The sequence below is a fragment of the Uranotaenia lowii genome, chromosome 3, assembly GCF_029784155.1.
Source record: "Uranotaenia lowii strain MFRU-FL chromosome 3, ASM2978415v1, whole genome shotgun sequence".
NCBI classification, from domain to species: domain Eukaryota; kingdom Metazoa; phylum Arthropoda; class Insecta; order Diptera; family Culicidae; genus Uranotaenia; species Uranotaenia lowii.
In genome coordinates this window covers 51,213,336-51,230,373 of record NC_073693.1, presented here as the reverse complement: position 1 = coordinate 51,230,373, position 17,038 = coordinate 51,213,336, and positions in this window count along the sequence as shown.

Genomic DNA, 17,038 nt, shown 5'->3' with positions numbered 1-17,038 from the left:
TGAGGAATTTTTAATTAAATGAAATTAAGGCTTTATTCAGAATTCCGAAATTGATGAAGATGAAAAACAATGCAACAAAATTTTGGTCTTAAAATCTAAACCTTGGAGACCAAAACCGTTCTTAAGTCGGTTGAAGGACCCCATGTCAAATTTAACCATTCATTAAGACCCTCCTCCCCTGATTACTTGTCTGCCTTGAATTTTACAATGTTAACAATGTTAAACAGTTTATTAAATAAAAATAGTGATGAAAAAAAAATAACTTTTGGAAGCATGGTGTTAAAATCCTTAGAAAACTAATCTCCACATAAGAAACATCCTAGAGTTGACAAGTAAACCTTTTAATATACATATGTCTTTGGCATGTACTTTTTGGTAGGCAAGATTTTGGGATAATATTTTACACTAGGTTAACCTTCTTTTGCGCATAAAAAAAGGATAGCCGGTTAGGGTCATAGACCCGGATTACTATTTTGGCTGTATCTTCAAAACTACTGAATCGATTTTCAAAAATTATACTTTTTTTAATTTGTCCACCTGTACACTATCTATTTATGAAGAAAAAGAAAAGTTATTGGTTTTCGATGTCATATGTTGTAAAAGGAAATTTAAGAAAAAATTGAACATCATTGATTTTTTTCTTCAAAACCATTTTTTGTTTGTTTTTAGCTCATATTTATAAAACAAGGCTGATGCAATATTCAATCTAAAAAACCATAAAAATCAATGGAAACTGAATTTCAGAAATTCGCTGACCTGGATTTCAACTTAAAATGGCGTGAATGAGCAGTCGTATTTGATTTCTTATAATACTATTTGAAAATTAATTTAACATTCCAGAGTAGTTGTACTCAGGGTAGCAAAAAGCGTAAATTAAAATCCTCTGATTTGGTCCTCAATGTGTTGAAGTTCTATGATTTAGTACTAGAATTTATCACCCTATCAGTCTCTTCATTATTAAATCAACAATGTTGGTTGGAATTGTATATAATTGAACAGAATAGCAATTTTTTCATAAACATTCCTTGATCTTCACAAAAAATTAAGTTATATAGACTGTTCCAGAAATTAAAAGCAAACTTTCAAAACAATAAAACAAAAATCTCTTATTAAATTTTAATTATTTTTTTTAGCACACTGTATAAGGGTTACCATATCCTGCAACACCAAAAGAAAACGTGAAGATAATTTATTTAAAAAGGTAATTGGAAACGTTATACCGTTGAACCCCGCTATCCAAACTCAGGTTTTCTGAGCTCACGCGTTTTCCAATTCATCAGATTGATACAAGATCCATTGAATGGCCTTTATGGCATCAAAAATTCACCAGAACTATAGATTTTCATACCATTTTATTAGATACTAGCTGAACCGGTGTGCTTTACTACACCTTCCAAAAATAAATTAGTAATTTGTAAAAATTTATTCAAATTTAGATTTTTGTAAGTTTTTTTTAAATCAAACCTCATCATAGTTCAGAACCAACAACTTTGAAATGAGAGCTACAGCTGGATCTGGAAACTTGATCTCTAAATTTGTTTTTCAAGATCTGAAATGTGTACTCTGTTTTTAAAGCTTCATAATGACTTGAATAATGTCAAAATTTATGGATTTTCCACCTTTTTCCCAAAGTGGGAAGTGACGAACATCCATAAAAACATTTGTCACATCTTTTTTTTAGGTTATGCCAAATATCCGTAAGCAAAAAAAACTCCTTATAAAATATGGTGCCTTCTTTGAAAAGCTCTTTACCTTAAACTTACATGGGAGCTCCCCCATCTTTTCCAATTTAGCCCCCCACTGCTTGAAGAAGGTAGGCTGATTAACCCGGCTTGAATTTACATAAATTTCTAATTGAAAGAAAAAGATTCGCATATTGGAATTTATTGCATATTTTACTTTATGGAGATAGAATTTTGAAAACCGGTCAATAGCGTGAATCGAAACAATTTTTGTGAGTAATTTTAATATTCTTTCTTATGAGCACTTCCAGCTCCTGATTAGCTTTAGATAGTGTATTTTTTTGGAGTTGAAAAAATAAGCTATAGAAATTTGAAAAAAAAAACCATCCTTCGAAGCAGTTTGAATAGCTATCCCTTTTGCGCCAAAAATTATGTTGAAAAAATGTTTCAACATATGCCAAGTTCGTGGACATGAGGCATTACAGCTTGAAGTTTTCCCAAACAGCACTTGTCATGGTATGAAAATTATCAATTTTATGCAGTGTAAATTTATTTTTTTTAAATAAAATTATTAAATAAAAAAATATAAATATTAAAAAAATATCAATTAGGTACATCACTAAATGAATTCTCAGCGTTTTTTATTTTCTCTTTGAAAGTCAAATATTCAAAAATGTTGGCAAAAACAAATTTCTAAGTTAACTTTTGTCTCGTATATTGGGGCAAGTGTAAATGCAAAGTTTATTTTCAGATGCGTCAGAGTAATGACTATAAAATGGATTCAATACGTATTTCTGTTTGTTTGTTTTATCAAGTTTCATTGATATATAGTTATGGATAGATCCCAACACTCTTCAGAAGAAACCCGGTGCACTCATATTGCACCATCAGCAATCCTTGTGCACCAGCAGGTCATCAGGTGATATCGCGCCCCCGGTCATCAGGTGGCGCAAACCCAGACGCAACGTCAGCAACATGCGCGACCGTTCGCCCGTGTTCCCACAGGTAGCAAACGTGTCGCGACAGGCTACAACCAACGGAAGCCGCCGGACATCGGACACCAACCAGCAACGCCGACAATCGACGCAGCAGGTGTGTGACCGGTCTAGAAGTCCTCGAGTTAGTTAGAGTCAGTCAGTTAGTTTTCGCGCGTAGTTAAGATCAGTCGATTTAAGAGATCAGTGAATAAAGTGTTTTTTAAAAAGTGATTAATGTGAACATTAACATATCTTTATATCTGCAGTATTCCTGCAGTATAAATTTATGTTTGTTACTCCACTTTTAACGAATGCTGTTCAAAGCAAATGTCTTTCATTTACAAAGACATTTAAGAATTTGAAATATCCGCTGCAGTTTCAACATTCGGAATACCTCTTCTGGTCTTTCCAACATATTGAATCATTTTGAAGATGAATTTCTTAAAAGTTCGACGTTTGCCCTTGCCCCATCGTGTAAGTTGACAGGAGGGAATATTGTTTTTAACACTTTAAGGGTATACTAAAAATTTCTCACAAAAATTTTTCCTCCAGTTGAATATCAGTTCTAAAGTCTCACATTTAAAAAAGAATTTGGTATGTAAGCAAAAATTACGATGTTTTTTTAAGAATTATTGAAAATAAAAAGCTCCCATTTCTCTTTCTAAAGTTGTTTCAGTTATGTATTTGGGCCAAAGTATCAATTTCTAGAAGAAAACATAAATTTTTATTATGAATTCCCTCACTTTTGGCCAATAAAAATCAGTTTATTTTACTGATACCTTTCACTTATGCACACTTTTGGAGATTGGCAACCCTGCTTGAATCAAGTTCCTTAGCTGTTTTGCAGTGATCCTTTTTTTATTAAAATAATCGTGCAAAAAGGATTTCAAGGTGTTAATTTTAGTTCCAAGTGAAACACTTATACGTTTTATACGATAAAATAGTGAAGTTGCATCGAAAGAATCGCAGAAAACATCAAAATGGAGATAAAATTATTGTGTGAAGAGGACTGGTGCTACGCCCTGGGAATCAACCCAATAATCCAAAGCTTCAGTCGAGCAGCACGAGCTACTGGTAATCATAGGAACCGGATCTCAAGATAAGTGGATATTTTTTTTTCTTCTGTTCAGTTAAATTAATTTACATAATCATTTTCATTTCATAAAGCCAGCAAAAAAAAATTGAGATTTAGCTAAATTTCATACAGCTCATGCCAAAATCGAAATATTTCAACGACAAAACTTTATTTATTTCAAACTTGTGTACAAGTTTGAATAACAGATATTAATAACTTGAACACAATTTAGGATTTTTTACGGTATCGATATAGTATACGTTTAGGCGTTTTCTTTCAGCCAGTCTTCAGAAGGCTTCCATTCAAGAAACATTAGAAAGATTGACCTTAGTATTTGTGCTTCATTTGTCAGAAAATAGAATCTTTTTTTTTTTTTGCTGCAGCATAATAATGTTTAGGACTAAGCAAGATAGAGGAGATGGATCAAAGAGAAAGCGCATTTGAACTGAGGGTATAGATCTAGTAGACATCCTGATATAAGTAGATTGATTGATTCATTTATAATTGACAAATAACTAGAGTGACAAACATATTTATTTCATAGTTGAAGCTATAATATCATTTTACAGCGGATATTCTGCTGCAAGCTTAGAAGAAATTCATGTGTAGATGCTTCATTCATTTTGAAATTGGATGCAAGTTTTGATGCAATGGAAACGTTTCAAAACTTCTTCCAAACAAGCTTTTTACGCTAAATATAGCTTTGTATTTTACATACTTTTAGGCGTTTTATGCTCGACTAAAATATACAAAGATTGTACTCGATAATCATTGTTAAATGAGAAAAAAATATTGTGACTATCATTACTGAATACAAATAAAATGTTTATATTCCATTTATTTATTATATCATAATCATTGTCATTTTCACTATATCATTCATGTACATATTGATTCATTTAAATAATCATATGTTGTAGTATTTGTTCAAAGTTTGAAGTATATTTTAGCTATCAATTATAATTTTTCCAGCTCAAAGTATTCTAAAAATTATTTCACCAGCAAATTTTTAGAAATATTTTCAAATCTTCCCTTTCATTACAGTATCACAGTGGTGAATATAAATGCTACCAAAACTGCTCAAAGCAGTTGAATTTGTTAAAATTGTTTTATTTTCAGGTTCGACGATCTTAGGTGTATGTGTTAAGTAATGAACTAAACAAAACTTATCTACAGTTAATCTATTTTCAAGCTACAAACAAAATGTAGAAAGATGCAGTAGACCGAATTTTGAAAATAAAAGTATGATGACTATCATTCATGTATTTAGGTTCAATCTTCCCATTTAGACGCTACAGCTTGATTTTTTTCAGCATTTTCATTATCCTGCCAAACATTACTGCGGTTAACTCTCATTCCAATCTTTTTCACTGCATTTTAGTTACATCATTTAGTAGTATATACACCCAAAATTCAGCCTCTGTGCCAATGGCGTGTAGTCAATTTCATAGCATCATTGGTACAAGAAGATAAAGCGACCGGCACTGATTCGATTTGCGCCCACCGGCATTAATCTCCCAGCGCAACCGAATTGCGTATGTCTGAATGAAACAAAATAAAAACGTTTTCGCGTCCCTCCCCATCGCATCATAAGCCGAAGAAGGATGGAAATAAATACCGGCCAACACCAGGCAGCCAGCGAACCGAGCACTGTGCGTGTGAATGTAGCAAAAGCAACAACAAAAACATCCTTCTAATTCAATCAACCGGCAAACACGGCTAAGCTGTGCGTGTGTATGTAGCAAAAGCAACAACAAAAACATTCCTTCAATTTACCGGCAAACAACACCGGCCAAGCTGCCCGGCTTTAGCAGCTGTGTATATGTAGCGTGTGTATGTAATAGCAGGCAGTAAGCAAAGCACAGTTCTCATTCAATGGGTTTCCCGTTCCTTCACTCCCGTTCCCTTTCCCGTTTCCATCTTAAGACAAAGGAATGCATTGAAAGGAGGCCAAACGCCGGGAAGCCGCCGTTGTACGTTTTTTTTGTGATTGATCGGTAACAGAAAGCCTATGACAAATATACCTCATCCTGCATGAAGCTCGAATAGTACACTGGTTAGAATATCGGACTGGCAAGACGCTTCAATTGGTGATGTGAGTTCGATTCTCACTACAGCGCTGTGGTTTTAATTTTTATTTTCTTGTTTCTGGGATGAATTATCCAATAGGAAGGAAATCCCATAAAATGTTTTTCTTGTTTCGCTTGAATGTAGTGGTCATCATTTTGGTTGGGAGCCGAGTCCTTATGCCAGTTACGGTTTTTCAAACATACCGTCTTCGGCACAGTGCACATTTCAGAGCATTATCGGCACAGAGATTTGATAAAAAGGCATTGGATTTTTGCAACCTCTTCTATGGGTGTAATGATAATTTCAACTTGAAATTATTATATTAGATTATTATGCATATCAATCGGTAAATACCATAAGAATTTTTTCCCTTTTATATTTACCTTCTAATTCTTCTACCAAATCTTCAACAATCTTTGATCTTTATACGGTTTTTTTCTCATTTTTTATAGTTATTACAGTATAACAGTTACATTCTCTTTCACTATCAACTATAAATAATTTTGGCGATCAGTTTAGAGTTATGCTATTCAGCGAAAATTGTAAAATTTACTTTACTATCAACTACTTGTATTTATTCCAGCTGCTATTCAAATATAGTTTCAATTCTTCTAGAGAAGGATCTTAATGAAGCAGAGCATCGGAACATCAAGTCATCATCACTGTCTTATTTGTCATTATTCATTGCATTTCAATTTAATTTTATCATCGTTTCAATTTCAGCTTATCAGTTTTTATATGTTGTTATGAAAATGACACTGTATACACTTTGCTTAGCTTAGCTTAGCATATTTCAAGGTCTTTTTGATATGAATTCACAGGAACGCCAAAGCGCTGGGATCTCGTCTATAAATTTTAATATTCTTAGATTCACCATGATTATCATTGAATTTCTTGAAATAAAACTTAAATAAAACTATATACTTTCTACAATTATTTAATACAAGCAATATTTTTATTCGTTTTATTTCAATTATAATCGTATATCTATTTTCATACATTCATATTCATATATTCATTAACATACACTGGATTCATATTTAGACGATTTTATAATAAACGATTTTATTTAACTATTTTATTCAACTAAATAAGAGATTTTCATGCGGAACATGTCGAAAACGGGTCATAGACATTCCTGCTTCTATTCAAACCACTCTTGGGTGGTCAGTTGAATCGGACGTAGGTTCTTGACAGAATCATGGACTGAAATGGCCATTTGGAAACCAAACGAAAGTTCCGGAGCAACCGTAACCGAACGATTTTTGTTTTTATACGTACACAATAATCGTTTTAATTAGAATCCAGTGTATTCAGATATTCATTAACATATTTCTACATTCCTATTTATATTCCATCAGGTAGTGTCGGAGCATGGATGGAGTTCGCAAGCGATACTATATGTTCAACTATTTTCAAAATAACTAACGATACTTTTATTACAGGTCTGCTCAGCACTCACATATTTTCTTCATAAATTAATTTTCAATATTTTTTATATCTTTATAAAAATCATAAATGAATAAAACCATCAGCTAAATACGTGTCAATCTTTTATTGGACATATTAGGGTGCCAATTCTATATAGTTAGACAATTATATTTAATTTGTATCTGGATATGTCAACAATAAAAGATGGAAAGCCTAATCATAATTACATGACCCAATTGGTCATGCAGCTATGATTGGGCGGGGCTTATTGGCAATGAAAGTAGCCTCGGGATGTGCAGGTGCCATTCTGAAATGGGCTACTGGAATTTCAATAGAGCTAACACCACCAGCACCCGCGATTGAACAATGTTTATCAAATAGATTAACTTATGCACACTTTTAATTTAATTTATTTCATTTGAGAGGTTTGCTTCAGCTCAGTTCATGTGTAGGATCGGATTTTTTTATCTTCTTTAAATTTAAATGGTGCTTGATAAAACTTCAGTTAAGTGCATTTTTACATGTTCTACGAAATGTTTCCGATCTACCTCTGTAGAAAACATCTTATTTATATTTCTGTTATCAATATAATTCAAATGGGTGTAAATTCTTTAATTTATGTATTTTTTTTCAGTTGGCTGCAAAGTGTCATACCACTATTTCATTAGCATCAGAACTAAATTTATATTTTTTAGACAACAAATGCTAACTACATTAACACGAACTAAATGTGGAAGTATTTTTGCAAATCTTTCAATTGGTTTTGATTCGATTGATAACATACCAATCCGTGTCACATCTAGGCGTCATTTATGTCCACGTGCTGTGTACAATTAAGCAAGAAAAAACACATCAAGGTTGCAGATCGCCCCCACGTGCATAAGAAATATAGATAGGTACTTGGATGAAAAACAGGCGCTTAATTGTTAAATTTTTCAAGCGATCAATGAACAGTACTAGGTTACTATCCACTTGAGACGGCGTTTGCTTGACCATAGAGACGAAAAACAAACCCATCAAAGAAAAGAAATTGGAATGCCATGACTTTTCAATTTCAGAATTTGGCAAAAAAAATGTATTGGAAAAATTGTATTGGCAAAAAAAATGTATTGGAGAAAATTGGATGCCATGACTTTTCAATTTCAGAATTTGGCAAAAAAAATGTATATATTTTATTCGATCGAGAAAATGTCAATCTGGTTGCTCAATATGACAACAAAAAAACATGGTTGAGTGTTTTTTCGAAGGTGATGGAACGTATAAGAGAAACAAGAGATATCAAAGAAACAAAGAATATAAGCCGTAAATATTGACCGACCGTGGCCTAGAGGATAGCGTTCAAGTCTTCTAAGCCAGAGGTCATGAGATCGAGTCTCGGTCACGGCATACATGGTACTCTTTCTGTGGGCTGGTGGTGTTAGCATTAGTAAGATGCTAGCCATTATATCCTTGAAAGATGTACGCTTTAGTCTTAAGTAGAATTCAGATCTCTTCAAAGAAACATGAAGTTTCACTGAGATCCTATATGTGTGTGTTCGTTTAAAAAAAAAAAAATATAATGAATATTTCGAAAAGGATACAACAGCTCACTGGCAGGACTTGAACCCGCAATCTCCACTTGCATTGTTTTTTTAAATATCCATAAATTCAGTATGTAGATAATTTCTAGTCTTGAATGAATGTTATAGAGAATTTATATTAAAAAAAATGTTGTATAAAATATTAGTTAGGTCACAGATACTAAGTATCTGACCGAAAAGGACTTGAGGAGGTTATAGAAAGTTCATATTACAAATAATCTTATCTATTTGTCTTCAGATAAAAATAACTTTGAAAACCCGAAATAATATAATCAAAATGACTAAGAGGAAAATAAGGTTCAAATTCGATTTAGTTCAATTTTTTCTAGGAAAAACCATTATCAAAGACAATCCCAAAAGCACGAAAATTGTCCAAAAACATGTTTCAATAAAACGTTAATAACTTTTGTATTGACAAAAAGTGGCAAATAGTTTTTGTTTTGTTTGATAGCTGAGCCTTCCATAAAAAGTATTAATCTTGAAACTTTTATACAAACCATCTCTGGTCCCTCGGATACCAAATTTCACTTCATTCCGACCGTTTGTTTATGCATGATGATGTTACAAAGAAACCGCTTCCATTTTTATATAAAAGAATAGCAGGAGGAGATGATTTTGTATGAGACACCCCCTTCCCATAAAAAGTGTGATTCTTGAAACTATTATATAAACCATCTCTCATCCGAAAAACCCTCGGATACTAAATTTCACTTGATTCTTACCGACCATTCATACGTGATGGTGTTATAAAGAACGCTTCCATTTTTATATATAAGATGTGGAAAAGCGATAATTTTGTATGGGGACCCCCCTTCCATAGAAAGTGAAATTCTTGAAACTATTATATGTACAAACCATCTCTCACCCGAAAAACCCTCAGATACCAAATTTCACTTCATTCCGACCGACTATTCATACGTGATGGTGTTACAAAGAAAACGCCTCCATTTTTATATAAATATATGGTTATTGCCAAGCATCATTTCAAGGAAAATCACACCATTTCATTGAAAAACAGTAAAGTTCTACTTAATCGAAAGCTTGATTCTCTGAACACTTTTCAAGGAAACATATTTTCAATAGTATCAAAAGTTTTAATAATTCAAATGAATATTATTGCTAGAAAAGGTGAACTTGTTGAAAGGCCATTGAGAATTAAAAATATAAAGAGTCCTTATTTAGACTCCAAATTTCAGAGGACGAATTTCCAAGCTAGATGAAATCCTCTATAAATAAACAATATAGAATAGATCAGAGTTCTAATTTATATTGATTTACAACTTATGCATTGAATTATAGGGCACGATAGGAGTTTCACTGAAAAACATTCAGGAGCTCAGAAGTATAGGTTTTTCTCGGCCACATCACTTACCAAAATGATTTAGTTGCAAGCTTCAATGACCTTTTAATTTGCCAAGCAGTTTTAATTGATTTTAGTAGATATTTTGAAAAATTTAGTGCCACCGTGTTATCACAATACCATTTTATATGAATTTCAAACTGGGGGGCATCCATTTATTACGTAACACTCCAAGGGGGGAGGGAGTAAGCTCGAGCGTTACGAATTGTGACATTGGCGACGGGGGGAAGTATGCTCATCGTTACGTAACGAGTTTTTCTTTCGAAAAGTTTCATTTTTATCTCAGCTATTTTGAAGTGATGCAATTTTTCCAAGGAATGCAAACTAAATTTGAAAGCTTCAACATGATTCTAGCTGGTCTGTATCTTTTCTTTTTCTCCTTCTTATTCTTCTTCAAACACCATAACGTCAAAACTTGTAGGCATCCTAGAAAATGATTAACTGGCGTTCCTCATTTTCTTTTCAACATAGTAGATATCTGATACATACAACATGCATTGCAGATACTAATACGGTCAGGCCAACCATGTGATGTAAAACGCAAAAGATACAGGAACAAAAAGAAGGAATGAAGCTTCGAGTTCCCTGCCAAATGCTTCATATGATTCTATAGAATTCTGGTTTTAAGTGATAATGTTCGATTTGTAAACTTGGAAACTAAAAAAAAAAACAAAAAATACCTTACCCGATACTTTCACAGTTTGACGCTTATTCCACAGGTAATCCTATCTTTGCCACCATTCTCAGTAAATGTTTCACAATTTTCACTGAACGTCAACAAAAGCTATTGTTCCTTCAAACTTAAATTTAAATATATTTTTTCTTTATCTTCATGATGATGTAGAACATTTCCTGGAACGACTGTCATACACTCATACACGTCTTCGAACGATCGATGCTTACTTAGATCCCTCTGGGTTGTATCTTTTCCTTTCATAAAGATACTGGGAGACTTTTTAAGATCTTAATTGAATATCCATGAAATAGGCCAATACCACTTTATGGATTTTAACAGGCAAAGGTTGATAGTTCCGAAGAATATTACTAAGCGAAGTATATTTTGCATAACAAATTATGCTTCTTGAGTAAAAAAAAAAACGAACACCATCCGCTAATAAGCACAGAGAAACTCGGAATAAGACGATCAATGAGTGTTAATAGAAAGTTATCATTATTGAGCTCTAAGAAGCGATCTGGACAGATTAACTCAGTATTTTAACCTTCAAAAATCAAAATTCAAAAATAAGAGAAGAGAGGGGCGAGTATTAATCAGCGTTACGTAATTTTTATAGGGGTGTACGTCGCAGCGTTACGATTTGTGACATACGGGGGGGAGAAGGTCAAAAAAGTCCATTTTTTGCGTAACGTAATTAATGGATGACGCCTTGATAGAATTGTCTACAATACGAAATTTGGACATTAAATTATATGAGGCCAAGTGCAGCTATGGACACATTAAAAAATAATTTAATTACAAAATAGCAGGCCGATTTGTAAAATTTAAAAGGCTTCTAGGTTAGGGTTACTATATCCTTCAACGCCAAAAAGAGTACGTTGAAATCATCGAAGAAGAAACGGGAGAAACCAAGAAATTTAAGAGCATTCAATTAGTGACAATTAGTTGCTAGCCATGTTACTTACTTGGCAATTATGACTTTTAAAAATTGAAGGTTATCATCTTTAGTTTTTGTTCATTTTATTGGCTTAATCGCCTACCAAGGTGGTTTTCCATGCCACACTACCTTTTCCCCAAACATTCAGCGTGGAGATTTTTGGAGGGATAGCGTACACACGGCGCTAAACATATCTCTACATGTGCTTATATCTTCCTCTTATCGACTACATGGACTTGGCCGGCGTCCTTATTGGTTCTTTTAAAGTAGGATATTCTCAAAAGTGTACAGTGAGATTGTGATGCATTTTCCCAGCACCTTTCATTTGGTTCATTGTACAACATTGATTATCTCGAACCAATCACGGGTTGCTACCATTTTGCCATTGGCCATGGGGCCACAGGTGGACCGTAGCTGATAGCAAGTTCAAGCTCAACCTCAAGCTACGCCTATATGATGTCCCACCAAATTTAAAACTTTTGGTGCATAAGAGTTATGATTATCTGTGGACGTAAGTTTTTTAGGAACCATTGAAGTAGAAAAGTGTTGCATGTTGCCACAGTTGACGGTATTTCTTATGTGCAGTTTTCACCAACCATTTGTTATCAAATTATAATGGTAATTCTAACACAACTTTATAAACAAAACCCGAAAAGGTTTCCAACATCGTAAATATTTCTACAATTGAAAAAGTAGGTTGAAATAGGAAAACAATCTCTTAAGGGGGGGTAGGGTCTAACGGGTATAAAAAAAACACCATTTTCACGATTTTTTTCTAGAGCTATCGTTCAAACAAATGTATTCAAATTTTTTGCATTATACAAAGCATTGTTAAAAGAACATTTAATAATTTTTTCGTAAAAAAATATTGAAAAATGAGCCGGTGACGGAGCATTTTCGAGGATGCCTTTTAGAAAACAGGATTTGCGGTGGACACTGTATCTCAGCACAGAATCATCTGAAATAAAAAAATCAGAGCAAAATATTTTGATTAGATGTTTTTCTGGACCCCAACGTTTTTATTTAACTTAAAAATATTTTTATGAAATTTTTGTGGCTGTTTGAAGTAAAAACTACGATTTTTCACTTAAAAATCCGCCACTTTTCACCTCTAAAATGTCCCCAAAGTAAAAAAATCAAAAAAGAAAAACGTTGGGGTCTGGTATTTAATATGTAGAAAATATGTTCCAAATTTGAAAAGAATCGGATAAGTAGTTTTCAAATGACGATGTCCACGGACTTTAAAAATGTGCTTTCGAGAAAAACGCGTCCGCTCTTGCTTTCTTGCAGTATTAGATAGGAGGAGATAAAGGCCTATAACTTCTACAGTTTTGCTTCAATTGACTTGAAAATTTGACACAACATTCTTGAAATGATTGACAATAAGAAAATAAAAAAATAAAAAAATCGATTTTGTTTGACCCTACCCCCCCCTTAATAAAATAATAAGCAGTATTTCAAATTTTCAAATTTGGTTGGCTTCTGACAATTCTCAGGTAGAAACTCCTTGATTGCAACATCAGTTCACAGCAAATAAATGAGAAGGATAATAGGGCTTGTGATATAGCTCAGTTGGCAAGTCTGTTGTCTCCTGAGCCGATGTCCGCGAGTTCGAGCCCAAGAGTAAACATCGAACACAGTTGTACCGGATAAGTTTTTCAATAACGATCCGCCAACTGCAACGTTGATAAAGTCGCGAATGCCATAAAGATGGTAAAACGACTATAATCGAAACAAAAAAAAAAAAAAAAAAGAAGGATAATGGAACGAACTCACTAACTGTTGAAGTTACATGTGTGTTTCCTCTGGTAGTGAATCATTCAACGATGTCACGAGGTGTACGAAATCAACGGAGAATCGGATTGGGCACAATCAATTAAACTAACAATTATTGATCACTATGAATTATCCACTTATTCCAGAAAAATCAGATTTTACAATAAGAAACTTCTTTGTTTTATACTGGGAATGATGAGAACCAAATAGTGAACAGCATGCATGAGGACCTAAAAGTTTTGCAGAAATATTTCGACGAGAACCTGTTGTCCTTAAATCTGGCGAAGTCCAAGTATATGATCGTATCAACATCCAGGAGATCACACGATGATCTGACTGTTGGGGATTTTTTTTTATTATCTGACGGGTTTGCGCCGGGGGTCTTCAGATTTTCCCAAAAATTGAAAATTTGGTTCATTTTTGCGACCTAAAAACACATGTATTTTTTCAGATTTCTAACATTTTTATTTTTTAAGTTAGCTTCGGTAAGATTTTTTTGTAAATAAAAAATAACCATTTTTCAAAGCTACATAACTCTGTTGTTTCTCAACGGAAATTATAAAATAGCACATCAAAATGCATCAAAATTTTATCAGCTTTCCAAATAGAATAGTTAAAAAAAATTAAATAATGACCTTCAACATGAAAAGTTGAAAATAAACATTAAATGGCGTCTAAAAGTACCGTCTGCACCCCCGAATATTTGGCAAAAAATACCATTGTATAGCTCGATTTATGATGCAACTTTCATCTGAAGACACCAAAGTGGGCCATTAACACCTTGAAGAGTTATGAAAGAAATAATGACAATAAATCTCTTTTTTTGCATCGAAAACAAACAATGGTCGAACAACTGCACTCACATATGGAGATAGCAAGCACTTCTAACAACATGGAAACAAAAGAACTTACCAAAGCAGGTAAAAAACACTACTTTTTCGTCCTTTTTAGACTGCCCCTACTCGCATAACAGTCCCATATGAATTTTTGTCATTTTAGGTCAACATATGGCTTCAACATAAAAGACTAAAAAAAGAGGTTTTGTTCTAGAAATTTCGAAAAAAATATCAATTCGTGGCTGTCCTATATGAAATATACCTGAATAAAAGTCCCATATGTGAAATACCACGGATTTGGTTACTTTTCAATGTTTCTTTCGGCGAAATAGTCTTTGGTTTATTGCTTTGAATCATTTAAACATTTTTTAACTCACTTGATGTCGAATGATGCACACTAATTTTCGAAGGCAGGTCTGACTTTCTTAGGAATGACTTCCTGAGCGAAAAACTATCGGATGCAATCAAAAATCGTAAAAAGATTCAACTTACAATGTGGAATTCATGATATTTTTTTGCAAAAGTATGTTTCTTTCTCTGACAATTGCATTTAGAAGATCAAAAATGATTAAATTAAAGTCTTAGAAAGTAGCTTGGTGAGAAAAATAAATTTTGTATGGGACTGTTATGCTAGTAGATTCGAAAAAGGTTTCAAATATGGTCGATTAACAGTCCCATAATGAATAAAAATGGTGCTCTCGACCATACCAATAACCCAATTTCGAAAATTTCAGGCCTAACGATTTATTATGACAACCTAGAAATGATTTTCGTTTATGCTGAAAGTGATGGTCACAATTTAAAAATATATTCCAAAACAGAAAAATCTGATTGTCTCGCTTGCTTATTTTTGTATATGGGACTGTTATGAAAGAAGGGGCGGTAGATTGTTGCAGCTTAACTGACTTCATGTTATATCCAAAAATCTAATAACGTATTCGTTTATACCCAGTTTTGCACCAGGTCACAACAAGTTATGCACATTTTACTGTCATTTTTAGAAGTTTATGCGCTAAGTTTTGCATCCGTAATTGCCCAGATTTGATTTAAAATTGACGGTGGAACACTGAAGATTCGTTTGTGAGCGATCGAGGTAGCAAAACACTGACGACGAATTATGTTCGTTCTAGTATGGTAAACCTCAAAACTGGGCAAATGTAGAAAACGAATACGGTAAAAGTATCATATTTTCATTATTTTATAGCCTGGGCTGGCCATACTGAGCTCTTTGATTATTTCTACAACATTTGTGCCACTTTCTCATACTTTTTTGATCAATGGGAAAGTATTTTGGTGTCCAGTGTTTAGCTTCCGATATAAAAACTATGTAAAGCACGTCTGTATTTCATTTTTTTAATAACATTTTTGTGATCCCAAACACAGGGACTGAACCTTCTACTATTGGCATTGATTATGCTTCACAATGATCTTTGATCGAAAAATTAATGAGTTACATAGTATATGACCAGGTTGTAAAAGCAACATTCCCATTATTAGTTATATCACTTAAAAAATACGATACTCAGAAGTCAGTTTTGCTGCAAACACTCTACAAAGCACGAAAAAGTAGTGTTTTTTACCTGCTTTGGTAAGTTTTTTTTGTTTCCATGTTGTTAGAAGTGCTTGCTATCTCCATATGTGAGTGCAGTTGTTCGACCATTGTTTGTTTTCGATGCAAAAAAAGAGATTTATTGTCATTATTTCTTTCATAACTCTTCAAGGTGTTAATGGCCCACTTTGGTGTCTTCAGATGAAAGTTGCATCATAAATCGAGCTATACAATGATATTTTTTGCCAAATATTCGGGGGTGCAGACGGTACTTTTAGACGCCATTTAATGTTTATTTTCAACTTTTCATGTTGAAGGTCATTATTTAATTTTTTTCAACTATTCTATTTGGAAAGCTGATAAAATTTTGATGCATTTTGATGTGCTATTTTATAATTTCCGTTGAGAAACAACAGAGTTATGTAGCTTTGAAAAATGGTTATTTTTTATTTACAAAAAAATCTTACCGAAGCTAACTTAAAAAATAAAAATGTTAGAAATCTGAAAAAATACATGTGTTTTCAAGTCGCAAAAAGGAACCTAATTTTCAATTTTGGGGAAAATCTGAAGACCCCCGGCGCAAATTGTCAGATAATAAAAAAAAATCCCCTGTTGACTCCATACCAATTGAAAGAGTAGAAAACTTCACATATCTAGGACTCAACATCGACAACAGACTAAAATGGACACAGCACATAGAGAAACTACATAAAGAAGTTAGTGCAATCTGTGGTTTGTTGTGGAAAATCAAGAGATTTGTTCCACGGAAACATTTAGCCATGATGTACCAAGCATACGTCCAATCAAAGCTGCAATATCAAGTTTTCATCTGGGGTGCATCAGCGGATATCCATTTGAAAAAACTCCAAGCTGCACAAAATCGATGTTTGAAAGCTGTCTACAACCGGCCTAGGATGTACCCAACACGCCTCCTATACTCAGAAGCTTTAAACTCAACGCTCCCAATAAAAGCTTTAAGAGAACTTCAAGCAACATCGATCATCCACTCGCACTTTTATGACCAACGAACTCATCACAATGTTGTGTACGAACAACCAAGCCACGAATACACGCTTCGTAACCAGGCCG